This window comes from Camelus bactrianus, chromosome 5, assembly GCF_048773025.1.
Source record: "Camelus bactrianus isolate YW-2024 breed Bactrian camel chromosome 5, ASM4877302v1, whole genome shotgun sequence".
NCBI classification, from domain to species: Eukaryota; Metazoa; Chordata; class Mammalia; order Artiodactyla; family Camelidae; genus Camelus; species Camelus bactrianus.
This window is the reverse complement of record NC_133543.1, coordinates 65,475,989-65,488,786: the sequence shown is the minus strand read 5'-3', so window position 1 is coordinate 65,488,786 and position 12,798 is coordinate 65,475,989. Positions and strand designations below refer to the sequence as shown.

At 36.1% G+C, this 12,798-nt stretch overlaps 1 long non-coding RNA gene across 1 annotated transcript in view; it reads right to left on the bottom strand.

The window, feature by feature from the left end:
- Positions 1 to 12,798, bottom strand: part of LOC141577650 (uncharacterized) — a 140,481-nt gene that overhangs the window by 29,758 nt on the left and 97,925 nt on the right. The window lies entirely within an intron of this gene.

Here is a 12,798-nt window from a genome sequence, read left to right as displayed (position 1 = left end):
GTTTTAGTTGGTTAAACCTCACTTGGTCATGATATATTACCCTTTTTAGATATTGTTGTATTTGACTTGCTAAATTTCTCTCAAAATATTTTCCCTTCTGTGTTTATGAGGAATATTTATTTTTTCTCCTGGTATTATAATAAAACTAATGCTAGCCTCATATTATGAGTTGGACAGTATTCTCTACCTTTTCATTTTCTAGATTTTGGTATTATTTCTCTCTTAATTGACCCACTGAATTTCCTAGTAAAGCCATCTGGGTCCAGCATTTCCTTTGTGTGAATGTTTCTAGTTATAAGCTCAATTTTTAAAATAGATATAGAGATATTCAGATTATCTATGCCTTTTGAATGAGCTTTGGTAGTTTGTGGCTTTCAAGAAATTTGTTAATTTTACCTTTTTCAAATTTATTGACATAGCTTGTTCATAATATAATATTTTATGATTGTTTATAATATTTATTATTATCACTTTAATATCTAACATCTGGAGTGGCATCACCTGTTTCATACCTTACAGTGGTAATTTGTTTCTTCTTTTTCCCCTGATCAGTTGGGCTAGTTTATTACTTTTATCTATCTCCTGAAAGAATCAGACTTTGGTTTAATTTTTCTTCTATTGTTTTCTGTTTTCTACTTCACTGATTTTTCTCTCTTATCTTCTTACTTGGGGTTTTTATTTGCTCTAGTTTTCTAGTTTCCTAATTTATTTATGTAGAAGGTCATTGATTTGAATTTTGGACTTATTTTCTCAGGGGACTGGCATAACGTTTAGTAATTCATACCAGATATTCAATAGGCAAAATACTTATTACTCATATGTATTATTCAGGTTTCTCCAGAGAAACAGAATCAATAAGATATATAAATATTGATATAATATATTTATACATAGATTTATATATTACTATTATGTTTATATTTATATATCTGTATCTATAAACATATGGAGGAGAGAGATTTATTACAGGAATTGGATCATGTGATTTGGAGGTGGAGAAGTCCCACAATCTGCCATCTGCTAGCTGGAGAGCTGGGGAATCAGGAAAGTCAATGGCATAATTCAGTCCTTGTCTGAAGGTCTGAGAACCAGAAGAACTGATGTTCACGCACAGGAGAAGACAGCTATCTCAACACCAGCAGAGAGCAAATTAATCCTTCCTCTGCCTTTTTAATTTTATTCAGGCTCTCAATGGATCAGATGCCCATCTTCATTGTTCAGAATGATCTCTATTCAGTCCACTAATTTAAATGCTAATCTCTTGCATATACCTTCATAGACACATTCAGAAATAATGTTTTACCAGCTATCTAGGTACTCCTCAGGCTAGTCAAGTTGATATAAAAAATTAACCATGACTCCATGCTATTTAGCACTTTTTGTCTGGCATGTAGTCATACTCTGTGTAATACAGCCATTTAATTTTGTATTGTTTGTCTCCTCACATGGTATAGTAAAGCAAGCACAGCCCTGGGTTAAAAGACCTAACAGAATCCTGCATCATAGAGCTCAGTTTCCTAACACTAAAATGTGACAGGAGACATATTCCTCTAGGAAGGTTGAAAGCACTGTAGGAGATATATCTGAGACTGCATCTTCAAAGCTTCAGGGCATTTGCACTTGGTTTTAACTTTATTCTACTTTTAAGAATCTAATTACTCCTTCTAGTAGTGGAAATTTATTTAAATGACGATTTAAGATATAGTAATTACACCTCTCCACATCTCTCATATTTAATTATTGTATTGAGTACATCTTCTTTTAAGTCTAAATTCATTTAAAAGTATTAAGCAAAGTTTACCCCAGGATTAAACACCACAACAACTTGCTATTCTGTGTGACCAAGACTTTCAAAGTCCTTGTGTTTAAATCAGTATTGTCCCATTACTAAATAGGAGCCATCAGTATGCTAGGATATGTCTGTATGATACACAGAACCTCAGGAGAAAAAAACAAAACAGATACTAGAACATAACTGGCATGAAGAGCCCAAACACAGATAACTAGCTGAAACTTTACTGTTTCCTCAGTTATTTTGGCATTGTGTAAATGCATTTTCTTTTAAAAAATGATCTGATAATGTTATTATACTATATAGTTAGTGACTTGCTGATAGAATGTGGACTGATTCTTCCATTCTGCATAATCATGCCTGTATTCAGATGTTGATTAAATCAAAATTTTATTTCAGCTGGCTTTATTGAAATAAAAAAGCCACCATATTTTTCCATATTATTCTTTTTTTGCCTAACTCATTTTTAGTTAAAAATATAAATTCCTTAGGAAAGTATTATAAACTAGGCCATGCTATTGAAATAGTAAGTAAATAAGAAGAACTTGGAAAGTTACACCCAATTCTGAGATAAAATATTGCAGGTACTATGATAAAATATTTGTCCTGAAGTTATTTTGCTAGGGCATGGATAAACTAGAATGAGAAAATATTAAGTTCTTGAAACTTTATATGCTTACATGAGCAATAAAATTTTCTTTACAACTGTCCTAGAGAACAGAAAAAAGATCAAAGCTATGAATTCTCTCTATATTAATATATGGATTGACATCTATGATTAAATATAATGTCCAGTCTCATTCCTAACTACCAATCTAGGAAATGCAGGCAGAGATTTATTTTCATAGTTTCATGTTTCCACGAATACTTTTTGTTTTTAAATAAGGCAAGAAAAAGTTGTTTCCTTATATAATTGATAATTTGGATGATGGTGGTAATTTTTTTATTTGTTTTATAAACAATCTGTATGCTGCTTATATTATCGTCCATGAGAGTAGTGGGTCAGAAAAAGTTTTTTTAATATTTTAAGTATTGAAATTGACTTTTCTTTTGAGGCAGGAGTAGCTTGAACTATAGCAATAAGTTCATGACTATTTTATTTTAGCCCTATTTGAAGATTAAAAATATTTTTGAGTGGGAAAAAGAAAATGACCAGACTAGAAAATGACTAGATTTGGGTGGGGAAGGTTAGATGAGAAGGCTGAGAGGAATCAGAGAAATATTCATGTTCCAAGGGTTAAAAAATTCTCAAAGAACGTAGGAAAAAATAAATATAATACTGTCCGTTACTCTTAACTGATCAGTGTGAGGATGGTCAGTATATTTTCTAGAAAATATAAAAGAATGGTAATACATTTTTTTAATCTAAAAGTCCTGGGACAACATGTGCTCAATGAAAGTGAAATCTCAGTAGCCATATGTAGGAAAAACAGCTATTCTTCATAAATTAAAACCCAAGATTTCATAGGCTGACACTTAAAGGAGGATCTTCTGGTACAGAGACAGATGAATGATACAACTGTCTTCTTGAGTTTCCCTTTTCCTTGGGGTTTCTTTTTATTAATGCCACTATCATGCTATCTCAGTGTAGTTGTCCTCTTAAACAATTAGGCTTTTCCTTTTCCATGCCTACCCAAGCTGAGCTAAAATCTTGCTTGGAAAGTAAAATTTTTAAAAATTAAAAAAAAATGGAATGCTAAGGTGAAACTGAGTAAAATAGTTAGGAAAAAAAAAAAAACCCAGAGAGAAATATTCATTTAGATTAGAGGTTGAAATCTGGTGACATTTGATGTATTTAGACCATAGGGTCTTTTAAGACATTTCACTGGTTGCCAAATTCCACAGAAAAATTCCGATGAAAGTCTACCTGACTTCTCTTGAGAATGTCAGAAGTAATGGCAACAGTGCGCAGTGTTCCTACACACCAGCAATCGGCTGAACACAAGAGCTTGTACTTCTGCACGTTACCTGTACCTCCTCCAGTTTTTCACACTCTCAGTAAAGTCTATTTCATCTAGTTAAACCAATGGAGTAGAGCAGGTTTTATTTTAACGGGGTCAGAAACTCTTACAAGAAAGCAGTCAAGGTGTGATTGGAACTGCAGACATCTCTGCCTTTCCGAGTTTAATCACATGGTTATTAACAGGCTTCAGGTCCTTCTGGCTCTTAGCTGAAGACAATAAATACTTCCTTGCCACTTGTATCTCTTTGCGGGACTGTTCACAACATGGAAGCTTGTTTCTCCCAGAGTGAGGGATTTGGAGAGAGCAAAAGAGTGTAAGAAAGGCATCTACATTTAAGGTAGAAGCCATTCATTTATAACCTAATGTCACAAGTGACATCCCATCACTTTTGCCATATTCTATTTGTTAAGACACAAATGACTAAATCCAACCCCAGGGGATTATAGAAGGACATGAATACCAGGAGGCAGCAAATCACCGGGGTGTCATCTTAAAGTCTGCCTACCACAAAGGGTTTCCACATCCCGTTGGAAGCCCCACAAGCTACCCTTGGAGGCAAGAAGTTACCTAAGAAGTTATAAGGAAATAGCAAAGGAAAGGAGGGAGAACAGATGAGCCTTGCCCCAGGGGAAAATGAATCTAGTACCAATTTCCAGTGTGCTCCAAGAACCAAGTAAAAGGTGAAAAGAAGAGTCATGTTTTATTACCTAGAAGTTTCTCATTCAGTCATGTAGCAAAGCATGGCTAGATATATAGATACAAGCAAAACCAAAACAAAACTTATCAGAAACAAAACCTATCAAGCCCAGAGGTTAAAGTAGAAAATCTTATACTTTCCAGTCAAAACAAGTGAATTTAGAAGACGTCTGAGTGCCCCCTGCTGCCAGCATACCTCTAGGGAAATGCTATACACAGAAATAGTGAAAATTATTATGTGAAGGCAAGGATGGAATCAATGGAGCAGATGACTTAAACTCAAAAGTATCAAGAATTGAGAATTAAGTGAGGGTGCAGAGGGCTTTATAATAAACTAAATAGTTACACACATGCCAAAGTTAATTCTATGGTAAATCTGCATAATATTACCATTTTGCTTTGCTCTCAAGTAATTAATAGCACTGGCTGAGCCACTGTTACAAGTACTGCTTTCTCTGCTTTCCAGCAGTTCATTCAGTCATCACAAGTGCCCTATTATCTAGGCACTGCTGTTACTCTCTTTTTATAGATGAGAACATAAAGCACAGAAGGGTTGATTTGCATTCTCCGTAACCTGAAAGCAGTAGAGCCCGATTTGAAGCAAGCAGTTTGTCTCCAGAGTCTGGGCATTCTTAATCACTGCGGCGCTCTGAAGGCTCACGTCCAAGAATCGCTCCAGGTGTTATGAACCAGATGCAGTGGTACCCAACCACCCATCTATCAAAAACTTGGGCCTTAGCCAGCAGTTCCTCTGTTTAAGTGCTCTCACCATCAGTTGCAGTTACCTGTTGCACAATTTGTGACTGAAAAAGGAGTGTTCTTAATGTAGGATCACTAGTTCACTGGTATCTGAAGCTACCTGTGCTTATTGAGCAGGGAAAGGACTGGGATTCGTCTCAGTATGTTGCAAGAGTAAAGCACCAGTGAGAGCTGAAACATTTTCATTCACACAACTTCAGCCACAGGAATTAAGGTAATGTGACCAAGCTTGTATCTGAAATTCACCTTGAATGCCCATATTTTCTGAAGCAATACCTCTAGAAAGCATGAAAACAAACTAGTTTTCTTTAAAAAAAAAATACAGTATACCTAAATGTATAGATAAATAATTTTTAAATTTCAAAAATGAGAATTTCTGACTAGCTATATGGATAGGTTCCTAATTTACTAGCATGCAAAACATATTCTATGTTATTTCAACTGTATAGAATTCTTAGAACCTGCAATCTCTGCATTTGGTATCCTGCTTCTAAGCTGCAGATTTCACAGGGAGTATGCCAGGTAGTAAGACTGTGAAAAGGCAGGCCAGTGCCCAGTCCTTGTTAGGTAACCACGATTTCTTGTGAAGACACGTGGGCATGTGTGATAGACTGCGGTAGAAGAATGGGACCCTCTGGCACATTTCCCAAGCTCCCCAGTTTGGGTCAGAGGGAAAGAGCCCTGTCAGAGGCTTCTGAGGAGTCCCTTCCCCTTTTTGCCTGAACTATCTGTCTGGTTGAGAGACATAAATAAGTAGAAGTAGTTGTGCAAATCCTCTGTAAGTCAAAGGAAGTGAATCAGGAAGAAGAGATGTTTGCTGAACCGCTCCTTTACTCTCCTGTGAATGGACACTAAAACAGCAGGTAGATACGCTGAGCATTTTAGTTCAGGCACCACTGATTACTTCCCGGATTTGTTCAAGGACCTACAATTGATTTATTTCAATAACAGAAACAAACATTTCGTTTACCTATATGCTTCCGTTACTCTCATCCTTCTAGTCACTTAAGCTTTGACTTGGAACACACCATACGTATTTTTTACCTTTCTCTCTGTCTCCTTTCATATGGATCCAACTCTGTATGTTAACTTCTAAAAAGATTGTTAAGAGTTTCATTACTTGTTCTGATTAAGACTGAACTTTGAACACTTTTCCAAGGATGCAATTAAATTGATGAATGTTTGGCAATGTTTGGTTAATAAATGAAATGATTTATCTGTGAGGGTAAGCAAAGATGAAAATTAAGTCATTTCACCACAGATTAGAGGGGTGAGGCGAGGAATGGGTAAACCTTTTTTTTTAGTTTAATTAAATTAAATTTTAAAATAAAAAAAATTGAAGCCACATTAAAGAAAATATCTATTTTGCTTTGAGGAATATTCATTAAAACTAGTCCTCATTACATGATTTGCTTATTTATTTTACTGCTTTGTGTCTAATGGTAAAAAACTCTTCACTTCTCACTAGCTACCACTTATCTGTCTCATTTTCTGTATCCTCCTCTTTTATATCCTACATATCAGAGTAATCTTAGACTCAGACCTCTTTTTCTTTTCTTCCTCTACTTTCATACCCTACATGGAATTTTAAATTCTATTTCTTCTAACTGCCTCTATGTGCTGATAACCATCAGTTTTTGACTAGCCCTACATTTTCTCCTGAACTCTATAAATATACCATATGACTATTAAACCTCTCCACTTGGATGTTTAGCAGACATCTCGAATCTAGCACATCCAAAATTGGACTACTGATTCCTATCCACACCTCCCGCCCCCATACCCACCTACCAAACCTGTTCCTATCACAATGTTCTCATGTTTCAGTGAATAGCATTACTATCTGCCTGTGTGCCAAAGTCAAGACCTTGAAAAGAATCCCTGCATCATCTTTTTCTCTTCACCCACCCTCCTCCACCCTTTACCCTCTGGTAACCATAAGTTTGTTTTCTATGTTTATGAGTCTGTTTCTGTTTTGAAAGTAAGTTCATTCATGTCTTTCATAAAATTGAAGGCAGTATATTGTAGGCTCTTGTTTTATTACCCATTCTGCCACTCTATGTCTTTTGATTGGAGGTGTGGGTCCACAGACATACCAGTAGAGCAAATCCACCCCCACTGCCTAGGGCTAGAATCAAATCTCAGTCCTGCTTGTGAAGTTGGGCTGTGTATGTCTGCTGGCTGTGATACAGCTGTGGCTGCTGCATGACGGGAGTGGGGTTTGGAGTGCTTGCATAGCCTGGTTGTGGCTTGACCACTGCAAGGTTTGAGTTGGCTGCCTGTCCTGGTCATGGCTTGGTCTCTGTGCTGGGGGGTCAAGGCTTGGAGTGTTCATCTGGCCTTGTTGTGGCTTGTCTGCTATGTGGGGAGGGCAGGACTCAGGATGCTCGCTGGCTCCAGGTGTGGCTCAGTCTCTATGTGGGGTAGCTAGGCTTAAAGCACCCACCCACCAGCCCAGGCTGATCATGACTTGACTATTGCATGGGAAGAGTGGGGCTAGCAAAAATGGTGCCCATAGGCTCTGTCATGTTAAGATGAGATTGCAAAACTGGGATCTTCCAGTGCTTCTGTTCCTGAAACAAATCTCTGCAGGTTCCTGCCTCTCTGCCAACCACTTTAAATTAATAGCTGAGTCTCCCTTACTTATAGTTGAAAGACTATTCAATCTGTTGCTTTTGCACTGAATCTCAGCTTGAGTGGGTTTGCGTGCAAGCCCTTTAAGAGTGGAATCTCTGTTCTCTGCAGTTCATATTCTCCTGGTCTGAATACCTATTGATTTTGAAAACCAGACATTGTAGGGGCTGTCTTTTCCAGTGCCAGCCTCCAGGATTGGGGTACTTGATGTGAGGCACATTCCCTTCAGTCCTCAAAGACAGTTTCGTATTTGGGGGATTCTTACTGATTGTGGGGTCACCTTGTCTGCAGTGCAGTCCCAGGTGAGGCTGTGTCTCTCTGCCCCTCCTACCCTCGTCAATGCATGTCTTTTGTCTTTTGTGGTGTAGGCTCTGTTCATCTAGGTCTCAAGTCCTTTACTGAGGAAAATTACTCCCTGTGTAGCTGTAAATTTGTTGTGCACATGGGAGGTGAGTTCAGGGTTATCTTAGATGCCCCTCAATTTATTTTTATTTCTGAAAAAAGTTCCATTTGGTCTGTTTCAAATTTATCTGGTCATTTTGTTTTATCTTTTTTCTTTTTCATTTTTTTGTCATTCCATTTCTTGTTTCTTTATATATTTCACATGTATAATTGTATCTTTTATTTCTTTAAATATTTTATATATACAAAATTAATGGTAATTTTTTTTTGTTTGTTTTTGCTGTCTCTCTCCCTCAAAAAGATTAGTTTCCTGTAAATTTGACTATTTTTGATAGATCATATTTGGCTGATCTTATTATGTGTAACAACTGAAGAGGCTATCATCCAGAGATTTGCTTTTGCTTTCTTCTGAGCCAGAGTATTACCAATCTCATAGCCCCATTCACGTAACCTGGCTCAGTACAGCAGACTCTGGTTCACTTTCCTCCTCTTTCTTTAGTAATCATGATATTGGAATGTTCCTTGGGAAAAATCTACTTTTCTTCTGTGCTTATTAATTCAAGCTCAGATTTCAGAGCCCCCTCCTTCTCTTTGGAAGTTTTCTTTACTTCCACCTCCCCAACTCAGTATGACTGAGAAGGAAAAGGTTGGGCTGGGCCAAGACTGGGCTGGGCTAACTCATGAATTTTAAGTTTCACCTTGCTAGACCGGTTTCGGGTTACTGCAAGCGACCCTTTGCTTCCGCTTTTATGATACTGCCTAGCTGTACTCACCCTATTGGTTGATGGACCGCGAGCTTGTAAGCGACCCTATAAACCCTCACTCACACTTCCCAGAGGCCCTCAGAGCTCTGGAGTAGTAGTCCCACTGAGCCCACCAGTGTAATAAACCTGAGTACTCCAACCCTCCGAGTGGTATTTGTTTCTTGGCTGGCCTGCCATTTCTGTAACATGACAACAAAATTCATATTTTATTCAAGGTTTACACAATTTTCCATTGATAAAGTCCTAGCTACATATGCTGTACTGGAAGCAAAAATCAATTTTCTTTAATTATCAGAGTAATTCTTTTATCTAGTAACGTTTTGTATTGATTAGTATCACATTTTAAAGAATTCCAACACAAAGCTAATCACATTTTTTAAAAAAGAAAGAGAATTTAATGACTCACATAATGGATTCCAAACGTTCTAAAGCAATCAGGAATGGTCGAAAATGGCTCCTAGAATTGGCTGCAAAATCCTTCTGACTGCTGTTGATGGTTTTGCTCTTCAATTTATTGTCTTTCTCAATTGCTAATTTTTTCCTGAAATGCTCATCTTGTCTCTAATGCTGCCAAAGAATGTGTCTCACTTAGCCAATATTTACAACTATTTAATTTTGTTCTGCAAAGGTTAACTTGTCCTTTTAGGTTTTCTATAACCCTCTTTTATCCACTTAATAATGTGGAACAATTTCCCCTGGGCTGAGTCAAAGCACTTTTGAGTGGTCATTCAGACCCTTTCTTCGGTCTTAGTATCTCTATATGAAGTGCTTGTCTTTGACAACCTCCTACCAATTTAGTAAAAGATCTTAATCTTAGTTTTCTGGTACTGAAGTCATCTTCACTATTTAACAGTTGGTTCTAAAAAACTGTCATGAGAACAAGACTTCTGCCAAATTTACTTTGGTATCATGCTTTAGCAAAAATATGGTTATTTATTTATAACTTAAGGAATATCATGAATGGAAAGACTGTTATATGAGTATAAACTGAATCTAATTTTTGAAATGAGAAATGGCCAGGGAAAACATCTATGGAGAAATAAAATTAGAAGTGAGGACTGAGGATAAATAATAAGCCAGAGTTAAAAAAAAAAAAAAAGGGAGTGGAAAAAGAAACATTCTACGCAGAGGGGAAAACATGTGCGAAGGTCTTGAAGAAGAACAGTGAAAGAGCAGTCACAGAAACAAAAGAGTAGAGTAACTAATTTGTATTCAGTGATGGACGTGCTTAGAAATGAACTTGGGAGAAGTGGGAAGAATCTTAACCATACATGGAACATGTTAATAAAGTAAGACTTTATATCTAAGAACAATGTGAGGCATTTATAGTAGCGAGTATGTAAAAGAAATTACGTTTGAAATAAAAAAAAATAGAGCCATAATAGGAAAAAATGGATTTGGCTGAGAGTGGGGGCAAGTGTGGATATAAGAAGACCAACTTAGAGATGTGGCAGTGGTTTTAGTGAAAAATAATGGTGGGAGTTAACAATGGAAATGGAGAGAAAGAGCTATGAAAGATACTGAGGCAAGGAAGCTACAGGATTTAGCCATTTGATACAGAATGATGAAGAGGAAGAATTCATAAAATCAAAATCAGTTTCCAATGAAAATACGATCTTTTCATACAAGATAAATGGGTGGTGGAAAATCACTATATTCAGTCCACATTTCCCTTTTCCCATTTTCAGTAGACTCCCAGTTCAAAGGCAGAAGGCTGATCTCCAGCTTACGCAGGCAGGCAGTAAGGGAACAAGTATCTCCTTCCCCTACTCTTTGTTTTATTCAGGCCCTGAACAGACTGAATATTGCTCACTTACATTGAGAAGGGCAATTTACTTTGCTAAATCCACCAATTCAAATGTTAATCTCATCTGGAAACACCTTCAGAGACCCATCCAGAAATAATATTTAATTTGGACATCCCAGCCAAATTAAAATTTACCATGACAGGAATCATTAGCTATACAAAACAGTATATTGTTAAACAAAAATAAAAACATCTTATTGCATTTTATGTTCTCAAAGACAAAATACACCAGTTAAGGAGAGATTTTAGTCAGTCTATTGCAATAGGGAGAGCATCACAGATTTGAATATACAGTGTTATGGTAGGGTGATTTTGGCTTAGCTTTTATAGGAAGAAGACAATTTACAGGTGGCGTGATTTAGAGTTGTAAGTTTTACAATTAGGGGAATTCTCTGTCAGCTGAATAAGGACTGTTTATCTCTGTGTCTAGCTCTTTCAGAGGGACAAATAGTTCTAATCTCAGATCACCATTCTTAAGACAAAGAATCAGAATTCAGAGCGTCTGCATTTGATCGTGTCACAGATATTCCAGGGAGTCTGCAAATCTTATGGGAGTCAGTAAAAGAGTAGACACTGAATCTTGTTTAAGTCTTATGGGGAAATGTGGTTTTTTATGGCAAATTGTTTCCTGGAACACAAAATGGCAGAAAGATCTCAAAAAACAAAAGTGTGGATGGATTTCTTAACAATCATTGTTTTCTGGGAAAATAGGGCTCAGGTAAAGTCAATATTGTCAATTTTTTACATGTGAGTTCTAACTTCTTGAAATAAATAAATTTATTTTCATCACTTCTTCTCAGTTGCTGCATATTTTACAAAACCGTGTCACAATTTGAATTTTGGGAATTTTTGAGAAAAAAGGAAAGTTAATAAAGAAGTTAATTTGATGGAAACATATCCAAATTTATCTAGAATTTTCAGGAATAGAAAGGCATCTGCTTTAAGTTATGATAGAAGGAAACACTAATTTAGTAAATCTGACATTTTATGTCTTTCATTTGCTTTATTTATATAGCTAAAATTCAGTGTTACTAATCATGATTAGAATATACTCCCACCAAATATAATCAGTTCCCAGTTGAAATAAAACAGTAGCTTGCTTAGGGAATGATTTTATAGTGCTTGTTTAAATTTGACCTGTTTATATGATGTTGATTCAAGATGAATCAAATACTTCACAGTATTATTGTTTTAATACTTTTCCTGGAAGCTTGACAAGAAATCCCATATATTAAGTTCAGCAAAATTATATACACACTTATAATCTGTCAAACTACACTTGCTCCCATCCTGAGTTGATGAACATCCTTCTGTTTCAGGGGAAATTTCAAATAAAAACTCCACTTGAGCTTTTTTCCCTCAGTAAATGCTTGTCCATCACCCTGGGCTGGTTGCCAAGCAATAATGTGATTGCTTTACAGTCAGTGGGAAGTAATTCAGTGGCACTTTCCCATCTGTAATGCTTCTCAATGAGAAATGAGGTTATTAGGCGACAGATGACATAGGGCAGGAATAGGAAAAAGGCTTCAGAGTTAGGAATTCACACCAAATACCACTCTCCATTTTCTATATTGAGTCAATATTTTAAACTTCTTTTTTGAAATAATTTTCGCTACAAATAAAAGTTGCAAGAATAGTACAGGTTCTTTTAAAGATAACATCTTATAAAATCTCAATGCAATCATCCAAATCAAGAAATTGACACTGACACAAAATTATTAACTAAAATACAGACTTTTCAAATTTTATAAGTTTTACATGCATTTATTTTCATGTTTTGTCATTGTTGCATAATTCTATAAAATTTTATCATATGTATAGATTTATATAAAAATTTAAAAGCTTTTGCATGGCGAAGGAAACCATCAACAAAACAAAAAAGCAACCCACTGAATGGGAGAAAATATTTGTAATGATATATCTGTTAAGGGATTAATATCAAAAATATATAAAGAATTCACACAACTCAATATCAAAAAA